Source organism: Bombina bombina, chromosome 7, assembly GCF_027579735.1.
Source record: "Bombina bombina isolate aBomBom1 chromosome 7, aBomBom1.pri, whole genome shotgun sequence".
Classification (NCBI taxonomy): domain Eukaryota; kingdom Metazoa; phylum Chordata; class Amphibia; order Anura; family Bombinatoridae; genus Bombina; species Bombina bombina.
Window position 1 is genome coordinate 632721021 of NC_069505.1, and position 21100 is coordinate 632742120.

General features: G+C 39.6%; 4 non-coding genes across 4 annotated transcripts; all 4 read right to left on the reverse strand.

The window, feature by feature from the left end:
* Positions 1-2417: 2417 nt before the first annotated feature.
* On the reverse strand, positions 2418-2504 carry TRNASTOP-UCA (transfer RNA opal suppressor (anticodon UCA)). Its single transcript has one exon. It is a non-coding gene; the product is annotated as a tRNA-Sec (tRNA).
* A 4858-nt stretch (positions 2505-7362) lies between these two features.
* TRNASTOP-UCA (transfer RNA opal suppressor (anticodon UCA)) lies at positions 7363-7449 on the reverse strand. Its single transcript has one exon. It is a non-coding gene; the product is annotated as a tRNA-Sec (tRNA).
* Positions 7450-10873: 3424 nt separating this feature from the next.
* Positions 10874-10960, reverse strand: TRNASTOP-UCA (transfer RNA opal suppressor (anticodon UCA)). Its single transcript has one exon. It is a non-coding gene; the product is annotated as a tRNA-Sec (tRNA).
* Positions 10961-13262: 2302 nt separating this feature from the next.
* TRNASTOP-UCA (transfer RNA opal suppressor (anticodon UCA)) lies at positions 13263-13349 on the reverse strand. Its single transcript has one exon. It is a non-coding gene; the product is annotated as a tRNA-Sec (tRNA).
* Between the last annotated feature and the right edge of the window lie 7751 nt (positions 13350-21100).

The following is a 21100-nucleotide window of genomic DNA, read 5'->3' on the forward strand; positions in this document are numbered from 1 at the left end:
TAAAAGCTAAACAGTTAAACACACACAAGTACGTTAGTGCACACACAGTAATAACACACACATCTGCATACACAAATACTATACTGGCACAAGGCTGTAATATACAGAGATGTGTTGCTATAAAAATATCACACTCACACACTAGTGATAATACCCAGGTACATGCACATACACAAGTACTCATCATACTCACACTCTAGTGATAATACCCAGGTACATGCACATACACAAGCATTCATCATACGAGTTACACTCTAGTGATAATATACAGTTACATGCACATACACAAATATTCATCATATTCACGCACTAGTGATAATACACAGTAACATGCACATACACAAGTACTCATACTCACACACTAGTGATAATACACAGGTACATGCACATACACAAGTATTCATCATATTCACGCACTAGTGATAATACACAGTAACATGCACATACACAAGTACTCATCATACTCACACACTAGTGATAATACACAGTTACATGCACCTACACAAGTACTCATCATACTCACACACTAGTGATAATACACAGGTACATGCACATACACAAGTATTCATCATACTCACACACTAGTGATAATACACAGGTACAAGCACATACACAAGTATTCATCATACTCACACACTAGTGATAATACACAGGTACATGCACATACACAAGTATTCATCATACTCACACACTAGTGATAATACACAGTTACATGCACATACACAAGTATTCATCATACTCACACACTTGTGATACTACACAGTTACATGCACATACACAAGTACTCATCATACTCACGCACTAGTGATAATACAGTTACATGCAGATACACAAGTATTCATCATACTCACACACTAGTGATAATACCCAGTTACATTCACATACACAAGTATTCATATTACTCACACACTAGTGATAATACACAGTTACATGCACATACACAAGTATTCATCATACTCACACACTTGTGATAATACACATTTAAATGCACATACACAAGTATTCATCACACTGACACACTAGTGATAATACACAGGTACATGCACATGCAAAAGTATTCATCAAACTCACACACTACTGATAATACACAGGTACATGCAAATACACAAGTACTCATTATATCACACACTGTGATAATACCCAGGTACATGCACATACGCAAGTACTCATCATACTCACACACTAGTGATAATACCCAGGTACATGCACATACACAAGTACTCATCATACTCACACACTAGTGATAATACCCAGGTACATGCACATACGCAAGTACTCATCACACTCACACACTAGTGATAATACCCAGGTACATGCACATACGCAATTACTCATCACACTCACACACTAGTGATAATACCCAGGTACATGCACATATGCAACTACTCATCATACTCACACACTAGTGATAATACCCAGGTACATGCACATACACAAGAACTCATCACACTCACACACTACTAATAATACACAGGTATATGCACATACACAAGTAGTCATCACACTCACACACTACTGATAATACACAGGTACATGCACATACACAAGTACTCATCATATTCACACACTAGTGATAAAACACAGGTACATGCACATACACAAGAACTCATTATACTCACACACTAGTGATAATAGACAGGTACATGCACATACACAAGTACTCATAATATTCACACACTAGTGATAATACACAGGTACATGCACATACACAATAACTCATTATACTCACACACTAGTGATAATACCTAGGTACATGCACATACACAAGTACTCATCATATTCACACACTATTGATAATACACAGGTACATGCACATACACAAGTATTTATTATACTCATGTACTAGTGATAATACACAGGTACATGCACATACACAAGTACTCATCATACTCACACACTAGTGATAATGCACAAATAAATGTGATACTTAAACACACAATATGTGAGCAATAAATAATCATAATATGTGTCTGCGTTTTATTTCTTTCCAGAGAGGATTCCCCAGTGTATAGTGCACGTGTAGGTACTGAGCAGAAGTACTGTTACTACATAAATCTCCCTATTCCTGTGTTATCTGAGGAGCCAGATTCACTAATAAGCAGAGAGCTGCCTCATCCTGTAATCATCTCCAGTAATCATTAGGTTTTACTGATGAGCTCTTTGTTGTATTAATGAATCTAAACTGAGTATTTATTTGTATTCAAAGAGTAAGCAACAGCACCCAGGGGAGATGGTAAATATTCTCTATTTAGTGCCTGTAGGGTCTCGGTTCACTAAAGAACGTCCTAGTCTCACCGGTCCTGTTATTCTATATAGTCAGATTATACACTAATACATCCCAGCATGCCTCTCTCTCCTGGTGCTCCCAGCATGCCTCTCTTCTAATGCTCACTAATAAAACAAGTGACTTAGACCCACGCCCAGAAGGTGGAATTGAACCACTCTGTCCCTAGACAGCTACAGGTTTGAAGCCTGAACCCCAGACCACTGAGGATCATCTTGGCATCTGTATTAGCTGCTCCCTGTGATATATATCAGCCCGCAGTACTGGATTCATTTAGATTAGGGAGACAGACACAGGTGCATTATAATTACACCGGCTTATCCCTCTGTTCCCTCAGCTTTGTCTCTATTAGTTTTATTTGTTGTTTGTTCATCAGTAACTTATAATTACAGCTCATCACAGGGCAGAGGTGGTTATGCAAATCAGCCCAGTGCATGCTGGGATTGAATAATAAAAGCTAAACAGTTAAACACACACAAGTACGTTAGTGCACACACAGTAATAACACACACATCTGCATACACAAATACTATACTGGCACAAGGCTGTAATATACAGAGATTTGTTGCTATATAAATATCACACTCACACACTACTGCTAATACACAGGTACATGCACATACGCAAGTACTCATCATACTCACACACTAGTGATAATACCCAGGTACATGCACATACACAAGTATTCATCATATGAGTCACACACTACTGATAATACACAGGTACATGCACATACACAAGTACTCATCATACTCACACACTACTGATAATACCCAGGTACATGCACATATGCAAGTACTCATCATACTCACACACTAGTGATAATACCCAGGTACATGCACATACACAAGTATTCATCATATGAGTCACACACTACTGATAATACACAGGTACATGCACATACACAAGTACTCATCATACTCACACTCTAGTGATAATACCCAGGTACATGCACATATGCAAGTACTCATCATACTCACACACTACTGATAATACCCAGGTACATGCACATACACAAGCACTCATCATACGAGTTACAAACTAGTGATAATACACAGTTACATGCACATACACAAGTACTCATCATACTCACACACTAGTGATAATACCCAGGTACATGCTCATACACAAGTATTCATCATACTCACACACTAGTGATAATACACAGGTACATGCACATACACAATTACTCATCATACTCACACACTAGTGATAATACCCAGGTACATGCTCATACACAAGTACTCATCATACTCACACACTACTGATAATACCCAGGTACATGCATATACACAAGTAATCATCATACTCACACACTACTGATAAAACCCAGGTACATGCACATACACAAGTACTCATCACACTCACACACTACTGATAATCCACAGTTACATGCACAAACACAAGTATTCATCATACGAGTCACACACTAGTGATAATACACAGTTACATGCACATACACAAGTACTCATCATACTCACACACTAGTGATAATACCCAGGTACATGCACATACACAAGTACAAATCACACCCACACACTAGTGATAATACACAGTTACATGCTCATACACAAGTACTCATCACACTCACACACTAGTGATAATACACAGGTACATGCACATACACAAGTATTCATCATACTCACACACTAGTGATAATACACAGGTACATGCACATACACAAGTATTTATCATACTCACACACTAGTGATAATACAGAGGTACATGCACATACACAAGTACTCATCACACTCACATGCTAGTGATAATACACAGGTACATGCACATACACAAGTATTCATCATACTCACACACTAGTGATATTACACAGTTACATTCACATACACAAGTACTCATCATAATCACGCACTAGTGATAATACACAGTTACATGCACATACACAAGTACTCATCACACTCACAAACTCGTGATAATACCCAGGTACATGCACATACACAAGTACTAATCACACTCACACACTAGTGATAATACCCAGGTACATGCACATACGCAAGTACTCATCATACTCACACACTAGTGATAATACACAGGTACATGCATATACGCAAGTACTCATCATACTCACACACTAGTGATAATACACAGGTACATGCACATACGCAAGTACTCATCATACTCACACACTAGTGATAATACCCAGGTACATGCACATACAAAAGTACTAATCACACTCACACACTAGTGATAATACCCAGGTACATGCACATACGCAAGTACTCATCATACTCACACACTAGTGATAATACACAGGTACATGCACATACTCAAGTATTTCATCATACTCACACACTAGTGATAATACCCAGGTACATGCACATACACAAGTACTAATCACACTCACACACTAGTGATAATACCCAGGTACATGCACATACGCAAGTACTCATCACACTCACACACTACTGATAATACACAGGTATATGCACATACACAAGTACTCATCACACTCACACACTAGTGATAATACCCAGGTACATGCACATACGCAAGTACTCATCATACTGACACACTAGTGATAATACACAGGTACATGCACATACACAAGTATTCATCATACTCACACACTAGTGATAATACACAGGTACATGCACATACACAAGTATTTATCATACTCACACACTAGTGATAATACCAAGGTACATGCACATACACAAGCACTCATCATACTCACACACTAGTGATAATACCCAGGTACATGCTCATACACAAGTACTCATCATACTCACGTACTAGTGATAATACACAGGTACATGCACATACACAAATATTCATCATATTCACGCACTAGTGATAATACACAGTAACATGCACATACACAAGTACTCATACTCACACACTAGTGATAATACACAGGTACATGCACATACACAAATATTCATCATATTCATGCACTAGTGATAATACACAGTAACATGCTCATACACAAGTACTCATCACACTTACATACTAGTGATAATACACAGTTACATGCACCTACACAAGTACTCATCATACTCCCACACTAGTGATAATACACAGGTACATGCACATACACAAGTACTCATCACACTCACACACTAGTGATAATACACAGTGCATGCACATACACAAGTACTCATTATACTCACACTAGTGATAATACCCAGGTACATGCACATACACAAGTATTCATCATACTCACACACTAGTGATAATACACAGGTACATGCACATACGCAAGTACTCATCACACTCACACACTAGTGATAATACACAGGTACATGCACATACACAAGTATTCATCATACTCACACACTAGTGATAATACACAGTTACATGCACATACACAAGTATTCATCATACTCACACACTTGTGATACTACACAGTTACATGCACATACACAAGTACTCATCATACTCACGCACTAGTGATAATACACAGTTACATGCAGATACACAAGTATTCATCATACTCACACACTAGTGATAATACACAGTTACATTCACATACACAAGTATTCATATTACTCACACACTAGTGATAATACACAGTTACATGCACATACACAAGTATTCATCACACTCACACACTAGTGATAATACACAGTTACATGCAGATACACAAGTATTCATATTACTCACACACTAGTGATAATACACAGTTACATTCACATACACAAGTATTCATATTACTCACACACTAGTGATAATACACAGTTACATGCACATACACAAGTATTCATCATACTCACACACTAGTGATAATACACAGTTACATTCACATACACAAGTACTCATCATAATCACGCACTAGTGATAATACACAGTTACATGCACATACACAAGTACTCATCACACTCACAAACTAGTGATAATACACAGGTACATGCACATACACAATTACTCATCATACTCACACACTAGTGATAATACACAGTTACATGCACATAAACAAGTATTCATCATAATCACACACTAGTGATAATACCCAGGTACATGCACATACACAAGTACTCATCACACTCACACACTAGTGATAATACACAGGTACATGCACATACGCAAGTACTCATCATACTCACACACTAGTGATAATACACAGGTACATGCACATACACAAGTACTCATCATACTCACACACTAGTGATAATACACAGGTACATGCACATACACAAGTACTCATCATACTCACACACTAGTGATTATACGCAGGTACATGCACATACGCAAGTACTCATCATACTCACACACTAGTGATAATACACAGGTACATGCACATACACAAGTACTCATCATACTCACACACTAGTGATAATACACAGGTACATGCACATACACAAGTATTCATTATACTCATGCACTAGTAATAATACACAGGTACATGCACATACACAAGTACTCATCCCACTCACACACAGTAATAATACACAGGTACATGCACATACACAAGTACTCATTATACTCACGCACTAGTGATAATACACAGGTACATGCACATACACAAGTACTCATCACAATCACATACTAGTGATAATACACAGGTACATGCTCATACACAAGTACTCATCACACTCACACACTAGTGATAATGCACAAATAAATGTGATACTTAAACACACAATATGTGAGCAATAAATAAACATAATATGTGTCTGCGTTTTATTTCTTTCCAGAGAGGATTCCCCAGTGTATAGTGCACGTGTAGGTACTGAGCAGAAGTGCTGTTACTACATAAATCTCCCTATTCCTGTGTTATCTGAGGGGCCAGATTCACTAATAAGCAGAGAGCTGCCTCATCCTGTAATCATCTCCAGTAATCATTAGGTTTTACTGATGAGCTCTTTGTTGTATTAATGAATCTAAACTGAGTATTTATTTGTATTCAAAGAGTAAGCAACAGCACCTAGGGGAGATGGTAAATATTCTCTATTTAGTGCCTGTAGGGTCTCGGATCACTAAAGAACGTCCTAGTCTCACCGGTCCTGTTATTCTATATAGTCAGATTATACACTAATAAATCCCAGCATGCCTCTCTCTCCTGGTACTCCCAGCATGCCTCTCTTCTAATGCTCACTAATAAAACAAGTGACTTAGACCCACGCCCAGAAGGTGGAATTGAACCACTCTGTCCCTAGACAGTTACAGGTTTGAAGCCTGAACCCCAGACCACTGAGGATCATCTGGGCATCTGTATTAGCTGCTCCCTGTGATATATATCAGCCCTCAGTACCGGATTCATTTAGATTAGGGAGACAGACACAGGTGCAGTATAATTACACCGGCTTATCCCTCTGTTCCCTCAGCTTTGTCTCTATTAGTTTTATTTGTTGTTTGTTCATCAGTAACTTATAATTACAGCTCATCACAGGGCAGAGGTGGTTATGCAAATCAGCCCAGTGCATGCTGGGATTGAATAATAAAAGCTAAACAGTTAAACACACACAAGTACGTTAGTGCACACACAGTAATAACACACACATCTGCATACACAAATACTATACTGGCACAAGGCTGTAATATACAGAGATTTGTTGCTATATAAATATCACACTCACACACTACTGATAATACCCAGGTACATGCACATACACAAGTACTCATCATACTCACGCACTACTGATAATACCCAGGTACATGCACATACACAAGCACTCATCATACGAGTTACAAACTAGTGATAATACACAGGTACATGCTCATACACAAGTACTCATCATACTCACACACTAGTGATAATACCCAGGTACATGCACATACACAAGTACTCATCATACTCACACTCCAGTGATAATACACAGGTACATGCACATACACAAGAACTCATCATACGAGTCACACACTACTGATAATACCCAGGTACATGCTCATACACAAGTACTCATCATACTCACACACTAGTGATAATACCAAGGTACATGCACATACACAAGCATTCATCATACGAGTTACACTCTAGTGATAATACCCAGGTACATGCTCATACACAAGTACTCATCATACTCACGTACTAGTGATAATACACAGGTACATGCACATACACAAATATTCATCATATTCATGCACTAGTGATAATACACAGTAACATGCTCATACACAAGTACTCATCACACTTACACACTAGTGATAATACACAGTTACATGCACCTACACAAGTACTCATCATACTCCCACACTAGTGATAATACACAGGTACATGCACATACACAAGTACTCATCACACTCACACACTAGTGATAATACACAGTGCATGCACATACACAAGTACTCATTATACTCACACTAGTGATAATACCCAGGTACATGCACATACACAAGTACTCATCACACTCACACACTAGTGATAATACACAGGTACATGCACATACACAAGTATTCATCATACTCACACACTAGTGATAATACACAGTTACATGCACATACACAAGTATTCATCATACTCACACACTTGTGATACTACACAGTTACATGCACATACACAAGTACTCATCATACTCACGCACTAGTGATAATACACAGTTACATGCAGATACACAAGTATTCATCATACTCACACACTAGTGATAATACACAGTTACATTCACATACACAAGTATTCATATTACTCACACACTAGTGATAATACACAGTTACATGCACATACACAAGTATTCATCACACTCACACACTAGTGATAATACACAGTTACATGCAGATACACAAGTATTCATATTACTCACACACTAGTGATAATACACAGTTACATTCACATACACAAGTATTCATATTACTCACACACTAGTGATAATACACAGTTACATGCACATACACAAGTATTCATCATACTCACACACTAGTGATAATACACAGTTACATTCACATACACAAGTACTCATCATAATCACGCACTAGTGATAATACACAGTTACATGCACATACACAAGTACTCATCACACTCACAAACTAGTGATAATACACAGGTACATGCACATACACAATTACTCATCATACTCACACACTAGTGATAATACACAGTTACATGCACATAAACAATTATTCATCATAATCACACACTAGTGATAATACCCAGGTACATGCACATACACAAGTACTCATCACACTCACACACTAGTGATAATACACAGGTACATGCACATACGCAAGTACTCATCATACTCACACACTAGTGATAATACACAGGTACATGCACATACACAAGTACTCATCATACTCACACACTAGTGATAATACACAGGTACATGCACATACACAAGTACTCATCATACTCACACACTAGTGATAATACGCAGGTACATGCACATACGCAAGTACTCATCATACTCACACACTAGTGATAATACACAGGTACATGCACATACACAAGTACTCATCATACTCACACACTAGTGATAATACACAGGTACATGCACATACACAAGTATTCATTATACTCGTGCACTAGTAATAATACACAGGTACATGCACATACACAAGTACTCATCCTACTCACACACAGTGATAATACACAGGTACATGCACATACACAAGTACTCATCATACTCACGCACTAGTGATAATACACAGGTACATGCACATACACAAGTACTCATCACACTCACACACAGTGATAATACACAGGTACATGCACATACACAAGAACTCATTATACTCACACACTAGTGATAATAGACAGGTACATGCACATACACAAGTACTCATCATATTCACACACTAGTGATAATACACAGGTACATGCACATACACAAGTACTCATCACACTCACACACAGTGATAATACACAGGTACATGCACATACACAAGAACTCATTATACTCACACACTAGTGATAATAGACAGGTACATGCACATACACAAGTACTCATCATATTCACACACTAGTGATAATACACAGGTACATGCACATACACAAGTACTCATTATATTCACACACTAGTGATAATACACAGGTACATGCACATACACAAGTATTTATCATACTCACGTACTAGTGATAATACACAGGTACATGCACATACACAAGTACTCATCATACTCACACACTAGTGATAATACACAGGTACATGCTCATACACAAGTAATCACACTCACACACTAGTGATAATGCACAAATAAATGTGATACTTAAACACACAATATGTGAGCAATAAATAAACATAATATGTGTCTGCGTTGTATTTCTTTCCAGAGAGGATTCCCCAGTGTATAGTGCACGTGTAGGTACTGAGCAGAAGTACTGTTACTACATAAATCTCCCTATTCCTGTGTTATCTGAGGAGCCAGATTCACTAATAAGCAGAGAGCTGCCTCATCTTGTAATCATCTCCAGTAATCATTAGGTTTTACTGAAGAGCTCTTTGTTGTATTAATGAATCTAAACTGAGTATTTATTTGTATTCAAAGAGTAAGCAACAGCACCCAGGGGAGATGGTAAATATTCTCTATTTAGTGCCTGTAGGGTCTCGGTTCACTAAAGAACGTCCTAGTCTCACCGGTCCTGTTATTCTATATAGTCAGATTATACACTAATAAATCCCAGCATGCCTCTCTCTCTCCTGCTGCTCCCAGCATGCCTCTCTTCTAATGCTCACTAATAAAACAAGTGACTTAGACCCACGCCCAGAAGGTGGAATTGAACCACTCTGTCCCTAGACAGCTACAGGTTTGAAGCCTGAACCCCAGACCACTGAGGATCATCTGGGCATCTGTATTAGCTGCTCCCTGTGATATATATCAGCCCTCAGTACTGGATTCATTTAGATTAGGGAGACAGACACAGGTGCAATATAATTACACCGGCTTATCCCTCTGTTCCCTCAGCTTTTTCTCTATTAGTTTTATTTGTTGTTTGTTCATCAGTAACTTATAATTACAGCTCATCACAGGGCAGAGGTGGTTATGCAAATCAGCCCAGTGCATGCTGGGATTGAATAATAAAAGCTAAACAGTTAAACACACACAAGTACGTTAGTAAACACACAGTAATAACACACACATCTGCATACACAAATACTATACTGGCACAAGGCTGTAATATACAGAGATTTGTTGCTATATAAATATCACACTCACACACTAGTGATAATACCCAGGTACATGCACATACACAAGTACTCATCATACTCACACACTACTGATAATACCCAGGTACATGCACATACACAAGCACTCATCATACGAGTTACAAACTAGTGATAATACACAGTTACATGCACATACACAAGTACTCATCATACTCACACACTAGTGATAATACCCAGGTACATGCTCATACACAAGTATTCATCATACTCACACACTAGTGATAATACACAGGTACATGCACATACACAATTACTCATCATACTCACACACTACTGATAATACCCAGGTACATGCACATACACAAGTAATCATCATACTCACACACTACTGATAATACCCAGGTACATGCTCATACACAAGTACTCATCATACTCACACACTAGTGATAATACACAGGTACATGCACATACACAATTACTCATCATACTCACACACTACTGATAATACCCAGGTACATGCACATACACAAGTAATCATCATACTCACACACTACTGATAATACCCAGGTACATGCTCATACACAAGTACTCATCATACTCACACACTACTGATAATACCCAGGTACATGCACATACACAAGTAATCATCATACTCACACACTACTGATAATACCCAGGTACATGCACATACACAAGTACTCATCACACTCACACACTACTGATAATACACAGTTACATGCACATACACAAGTACTCATCACACTCACACACTACTGATAATACACAGTTACATGCACAAACACAAGTATTCATCATACGAGTCACACACTAGTGATAATACACAGTTACATGCACATACACAAGTACAAATCACACTCATACACTAGTGATAATACACAGTTACATGCTAATACACAAGTACTCATCACACTCACACACTAGTGATAATACACAGGTACATGCACATACACAAGTATTCATCATACTCACACACTAGTGATAATACACAGTTACATGTACATACACAAGTACTAATCACACTCACACACTAGTGATAATACCCAGGTACATGCACATACACAAGTACTCATCATACTCACACACTAGTGATAATACCCAGGTACATGCACATACGCAAGTACTCATCACACTCACACACTAGTGATAATACCCAGGTACATGCACATACGCAAGTACTCATCATACTGACACACTAGTGATAATACACAGGTACATGCACATACACAAGTATTCATCATACTCACACACTAGTGATAATACACAGGTACATGCACATACACAAGTATTTATCATACTCACACACTAGTGATAATACACAGGTACATGCACATACACAAGTACTCATCACACTCACCCACTAGTGATAATACACAGTTACATGCTCATACACAAGTACTCATCACACTCACACACTAGTGATAATGCACAAATAAATGTGATACTTAAACACACAATATGTGAGCAATAAATAAACATAATATGTGTCTGCGTTGTATTTCTTTCCAGAGAGGATTCCCCAGTGTATAGTGCACGTGTAGGTACTGAGCAGAAGTACTGTTACTACATAAATCTCCCTATTCCTGTGTTATCTGAGGGGCCAGATTCACTAATAAGCAGAGAGCTGCCTCATCCTGTAATCATCTCCAGTAATCATTAGGTTTTACTGATGAGCTCTTTGTTGTATTAATGAATCTAAACTGAGTATTTATTTGTATTCAAAGAATAAGCAACAGCACCCAGGGGAGACGGTAAATATTCTCTATTTAGTGCCTGTAGGGTCTCGGTTCACTAAAGAACGTCCTAGTCTCACCGGTCCTGTTATTCTATATAGTCAGATTATACACTAATAAATCCCAGCATGCCTCTCTCTCTCCTGCTGCTCCCAGCATACCTCTCTCTCCTGCTGCTCCCAGCATGCCTCTCTTCTAATGCTCACTAATAAAACAAGTGACTTAGACCCACGCCCAGAAGGTGGAATTGAACCACTCTGTCCCTAGACAGCTACAGGTTTGAAGCCTGAACCCCAGACCACTGAGGATCATCTGGGCATCTGTATTAGCTGCTCCCTGTGATATATATCAGCCCTCAGTACTGGATTCATTTAGATTAGGGAGACAGACACAGGTGCATTATAATTACACCTGCTTATCCCTCTGTTCCCTCAGCTTTGTCTCTATTAGTTTTATTTGTTGTTTGTTCATCAGTAACTTATAATTACAGCTCATCACAGGGCAGAGGTGGTTATGCAAATCTGCCCAGTGCATGCTGGGATTGCAAGGCTAGAGGCAGGTTGTTGGTCAGTGAGTGGGTACTGGGTAGCAGTGTCTGGCAGTGTAGGGAGACAACAGGGCAGGTTTGTGGGTCTGATAGGGGAAGACCCTGCACCTATACAGTAAATATAACCATACATCTCCTATGATGTGATACCCAGCACCACTGTTACAGATGGCACAATACACAGAAACCCCCTCTATCATCTCACAATAGAAGATAAGTGCCCGGGGAACCCTTTGTATGGGTGAGGGGAAGGCGTACCTAGCTATAGAGAAGGCAGCTGCAGTACAGACTTGTACCCAGCAGCCTCATCTAATAAGAGAGGGTCTAATGATGCGACAATGTGGTCTCCGCAAATTCCTCTTTATATGATCTGAAACCCCACCAGTGGGCAAGAAGACATATCAGAGAGTCTAGGGTTTGCCAGATGGCAGCGATTCCCAACTGCCCCTTCTCTAAACCCTGTTCTTGGCTTTGATTTTGCTTTCACTATTTATATTTTGCATAACAGCAATTTTGCAGCAGTGATTTTTCCCTTTGGCTGCCAATGACACATGAAGTAGGGATTGTATCCCCTGACTGCCAGCAACAGCCACAGAACATTGAGTTTACCCCCATAACTGCCACTGAAACACACTAAGCAGCAATTTAAACCCCTTGGCTGCCAGTAAACATGATTGCTGAAAATCACTCATTGCCAGCGATACACAAAGAGCAGTGATTTAACCCTTTTTATGCCAGTGATATATAGAACAGTGGTTTTTAGGCCCCTAGGTTAAGTAAAACATAGAGCAGTGGAGTTATAGTGGTAGTATTTCCTTCTCCTGTGCAGCGCTTGCTGATTGGTGGCTAAATGGGCCGGATCCTAAGCTTATATTTCTGTTTTTCAAATAAAGATACACAAAGAACAAAGACAAATTGATAACAGGAGTAAAATTTAAAATTGCTGCTCTATCTGAATTATGAAAGAAAAAAATGTGGGTTTCCTCTCCCTTTAAGCCCTGCTCTCTATGTGATTAGCCGGAGTGAGTTCATCACTGCCATAGAGGGTTGTTATGGGTTTGGTAGGACAGACTTAAACAGTGATGTCTATATAACTAGGCAGAGGGGGTTAATAACTGCTATCTATGTGCCCAGCAAGAAGGAGTTAATCATTGGTGCATCTATATGGCTGAAGCTATGTGGCACAAATATACACTGTAGTCTACAGAGAGTGGCAGACACACAGCTGTGCATATAACTGTATACGACCCCACCCTTATACACAGCTGTATACCTCACCCTTATACACAGCTGTATACCTCACCCTTACACACATCTGTATACCCCACCCTTACACACAGCTGTATACCTCACCCTTATACACAGCTGTATACCTCACCCTTATACACAGCTGTATACCCCACCCTTACACACAGCTGTATACCTCACCCTTATACACAGCTGTATACCTCACCCTTATACACAGCTGTATACCCCACCCTTATACACAGCTGTATACCTCACCCTTATACACAGCTGTATACCTCACCCTTACACACAGCTGTATACCTCACCCTTATACACAGCTGTATACCTCACCCTTATACACAGCTGTATACCCCACCCTTACGCACAGCTGTATATCTCACCCTTATACACAGCTGTATACCTCACCCTTACACACAGCTGTATACCCCACCCTTATACACATTACACACAGCTGTATACCCCACCCTTACATACAGCTGTATACCTCACCCTTATACACATTACACACAGCTGTATACCTCACCCTTATACACAGCTGTATACCTCACCCTTATACACATTACACACAGCTGTATACCTCACCCTTATACACATTACACACAGCTGTATACCTCACCCTTATACACATTACACACAGCTGTATACCTCACCCTTATACACATTACACACAGCTGTATACCTCACTCTTATACACATTACACACAGCTGTATACCTCACTCTTATACACATTACACACAGCTGTATACCTCACCCTTATACACAGCTGTATACCTCACCCTTATACACATTACACACAGCTGTATACCCCACCCTTATACACATTACACACAGCTGTATACCTCACCATTATACACATTACACACAGCTGTATACCTCACTCTTATACACATTACACACAGCTGTATACCTCACCCGTATACACATTACACAGCTGTATACCTCACCCTTATACACATTACAAACAGCTGTATACCTCACCCTTATACACATTACACACAGCTGTATACCTCACCCTTATACACATTACACACAGCTGTATACCTCACCCTTATACACATTACACACAGCTGTATACCTCACCCTTATACACATTACACACAGCTGTATACCTCACCCTTATACACATTACACACAGCTGTATACCTCACCCTTATACACATTACACACAGCTGTATACCCTACCCTTATACACATTACACACAGCTGTATACCTCACCCTTATACACATTACACACAGCTGTATACCTCACCCTTATACACATTACACACAGCTGTATACCTCACCCTTATATACATTACACACAGCTGTATATCCCACCCTTATACACATTACATACAGCTGTATACCTCACCCTTATACACATTACACACAGCTGTATACCTCACCCTTATACACATTACACACAGCTGTATACCTCACCCTTATACACATTACACACAGCTGTATACCCCACCCTTGTACACATTACACACAGCTGTATACCCCACCCTTGTACACATTACACACAGCTGTATACCTCACCCTTATACACATTACACACAGCTGTATACCTCACCCTTATACACATTACACACAGCTGTATACCTCACCCTTATACACATTACACACAGCTGTATACCTCACCCTTATACACATTACACACAGCTGTATACCCTACCCTTATACACATTACACACAGCTGTATACCTCACCCTTATACACATTACACACAGCTGTATACCTCACCCTTATACACATTACACACAGCTGTATACCTCACCCTTATACACATTACACACAGCTGTATACCTCACCCTTATACACATTACACACAGCTGTATACCTCACCCTTATACACATTACACACAGCTGTATACCTCACCCTTATACACATTACACACAGCTGTATACCTCACCCTTATACACATTACACACAGCTGTATACCTCACCCTTATACACATTACACACAGCTGTATACCTCACCCTTATAAACATTACACACAGCTGTATACCTCACCCTTATACACATTACACACAGCTGTATACCTCACCCTTATACACATTACACACAGCTGTATACCTCACACTTATACACATTACACACAGCTGTATACCTCACCCTTATACACATTACACACAGCTGAATACCTCACCCTTATAAACATTACACACAGCTGTATACCTCACCCTTATACACATTACACACAGCTGTATACCTCACCCTTATACACATTACACACAGCTGTATACCCTACCCTTATACACATTACACACAGCTGTATACCTCACCCTTATACACATTACACACAGCTGTATACCCCACCCTTATACACATTACACACAGCTGTATACCTCACCCTTATACACATTACACACAGCTGTATACCTCACCCTTATACACATTACACACAGCTGTATACCCTACCCTTATACACATTACACACAGCTGTATACCTCACCCTTATACACATTACACACAGCTGTATACCTCACCCTTATACACATTACATACAGCTGTATACCCCACCCTTATACACATTACATACAGCTGTATACCTCACCCTTATACACATTACACACAGCTGTATATCCCACCCTTATACACATTACATACAGCTGTATACCTCACCCTTATACACATTACACACAGCTGTATACCTCACCCTTATACACATTACACACAGCTGTATACCTCACCCTTATACACATTACACACAGCTGTATACCTCACCCTTATACACATTACACACAGCTGTATACCTCACCCTTATACACATTACACACAGCTGTATACCTCACCCTTATACACATTACACACAGCTGTATACCTCACCCTTATACACATTACACACAGCTGTATACCCCACCCTTATACACATTACACACAGCTGTATACCCCACCCTTGTACACATTACACACAGCTGTATACCTCACCCTTATACACATTACACACAGCTGTATACCTCACCCTTATACACATTACACACAGCTGTATACCTCACCCTTATACACATTACACACAGCTGTATACCTCACCCTTATACACATTACACACAGCTGTATACCCTACCCTTATACACATTACACACAGCTGTATACCTCACCCTTATACACATTACACACAGCTGTATACCTCACCCTTATACACATTACACACAGCTGTATACCTCACCCTTATACACATTACACACAGCTGTATACCTCACCCTTATACACATTACACACAGCTGTATACCTCACCCTTATACACATTACACACAGCTGTATACCTCACCCTTATACACATTACACACAGCTGTATACCCCACCCTTGTACACATTACACACAGCTGTATACCCCACCCTTGTACACATTACACACAGCTGTATACCTCACCCTTGTACACATTACACACAGCTGTATACCTCACCCTTATACACATTACACACAGCTGTATACCTCACCCTTATACACATTACACACAGCTGTATACCTCACCCTTATACACATTACACACAGCTGTATACCCTACCCTTATACACATTACACACAGCTGTATACCTCACCCTTATACACATTACACACAGCTGTATACCTCACCCTTATACACATTACACACAGCTGTATACCTCACCCTTATACACATTACACACAGCTGTATACCTCACCCTTATACACATTACACACAGCTGTATACCTCACCCTTATACACATTACACACAGCTGTATACCTCACCCTTATACACATTACACACAGCTGTATACCTCACCCTTATACACATTACACACAGCTGTATACCTCACCCTTATACACATTACACACAGCTGTATACCTCACCCTTATAAACATTACACACAGCTGTATACCTCACCCTTATACACATTACACACAGCTGTATACCTCACCCTTATACACATTACACACAGCTGTATACCTCACACTTATACACATTACACACAGCTGTATACCTCACCCTTATACACATTACACACAGCTGAATACCTCACCCTTATAAACATTACACACAGCTGTATACCTCACCCTTATACACATTACACACAGCTGTATACCTCACCCTTATACACATTACACACAGCTGTATACCCTACCCTTATACACATTACACACAGCTGTATACCTCACCCTTATACACATTACATACAGCTGTATACCCCACCCTTATACACATTACATACAGCTGTATACCTCACCCTTATACACATTACACACAGCTGTATATCCCACCCTTATACACATTACACACAGCTGTATACCTCACCCTTATACACATTACACACAGCTGTATACCTCACCCTTATACACATTACACACAGCTGTATACCTCACCCTTATACACATTACACACAGCTGTATACCTCACCCTTATACACATTACACACAGCTGTATACCTCACCCTTATACACATTACACACAGCTGTATACCTCACCCTTATACACATTACACACAGCTGTATACCTCACCCTTATACACATTACACACAGCTGTATACCTCACCCTTATACACATTACACACAGTTGTATACCTCACCCTTATACACATTACACACAGCTGTATATCCCACCCTTATACACATTACACACAGCTGTATACCTCACCCTTATACACATTACACACAGCTGTATACCTCACCCTTATACACATTACACACAGCTGTATACCTCACCCTTATACACATTACACACAGCTGTATACCTCACCCTTATATACATTACACACAGCTGTATATCCCACCCTTATACACATTACATACAGCTGTATACCTCACCCTTATACACATTACACACAGCTGTATACCTCACCCTTATACACATTACACACAGCTGTATACCTCACCCTTATACACATTACACACAGCTGTATACCCCACCCTTATACACATTACACACAGCTGTATACCCCACCCTTGTACACATTACACACAGCTGTATACCTCACCCTTATACACATTACACACAGCTGTATACCTCACCCTTATACACATTACACACAGCTGTATACCTCACCCTTATACACATTACACACAGCTGTATACCTCACCCTTATACACATTACACACAGCTGTATATCCCACCCTTATACACATTACACACAGCTGTATACCTCACCCTTATACATATTACACACAGCTGTATATCCCACCCTTATACACATTACACACAGCTGTATACCTCACCCTTATACACATTACACACAGCTGTATACCTCACCCTTATAAACATTACACACAGCTGTATACCTCACCCTTATACACATTACACACAGCTGTATACCTCACCCTTATACACATTACACACAGCTGTATACCCTACCCTTATACACATTACACACAGCTGTATACCTCACCCTTATACACATTACACACAGCTGTATACCTCACCCTTATACACATTACACACAGCTGTATACCTCACCCTTATACACATTACACACAGCTGTATACCTCACCCTTATACACATTACACACAGCTGTATACCTCACCCTTATACACATTACACACAGCTGTATACCTCACCCTTATACACATTACACACAGCTGTATACCTCACCCTTATACACATTACACACAGCTGTATACCTCACCCTTATACACATTACACACAGCTGTATACCTCACCCTTATACACATTACACACAGCTGTATACCTCACCCTTATACACATTACACACAGCTGTATACCTCACCCTTATACACATTACACACAGCTGTATACCTCACCCTTATACACATTACACACAGCTGTATACCTCACCCTTATACACATTACACACAGCTGTATACCTCACCCTTATACACATTACACACAGCTGTATACCTCACCCTTATACACATTACACACAGCTGTATACCTCACCCTTGTACACATTACACACAGCTGTATACCTCACCCTTATACACATTACACACAGCTGTATACCTCACCCTTATACACATTACACACAGCTGTATACCTCACCCTTATACACATTACACACAGCTGTATACCTCACCCTTATACACATTACACACAGCTGTATACCTCACCCTTATACACATTACACACAGCTGTATACCTCACCCTTATACACATTACACACAGCTGTATACCTCACCCTTATACACATTACACACAGCTGTATACCTCACCCTTATACACATTACACACAGCTGTATACCTCACCCTTATACACATTACACACAGCTGTATACCTCACCCTTATACACATTACACACAGCTGTATACCTCACCCTTATACACATTACACACAGCTGTATACCTCACCCTTATACACATTACACACAGTTGT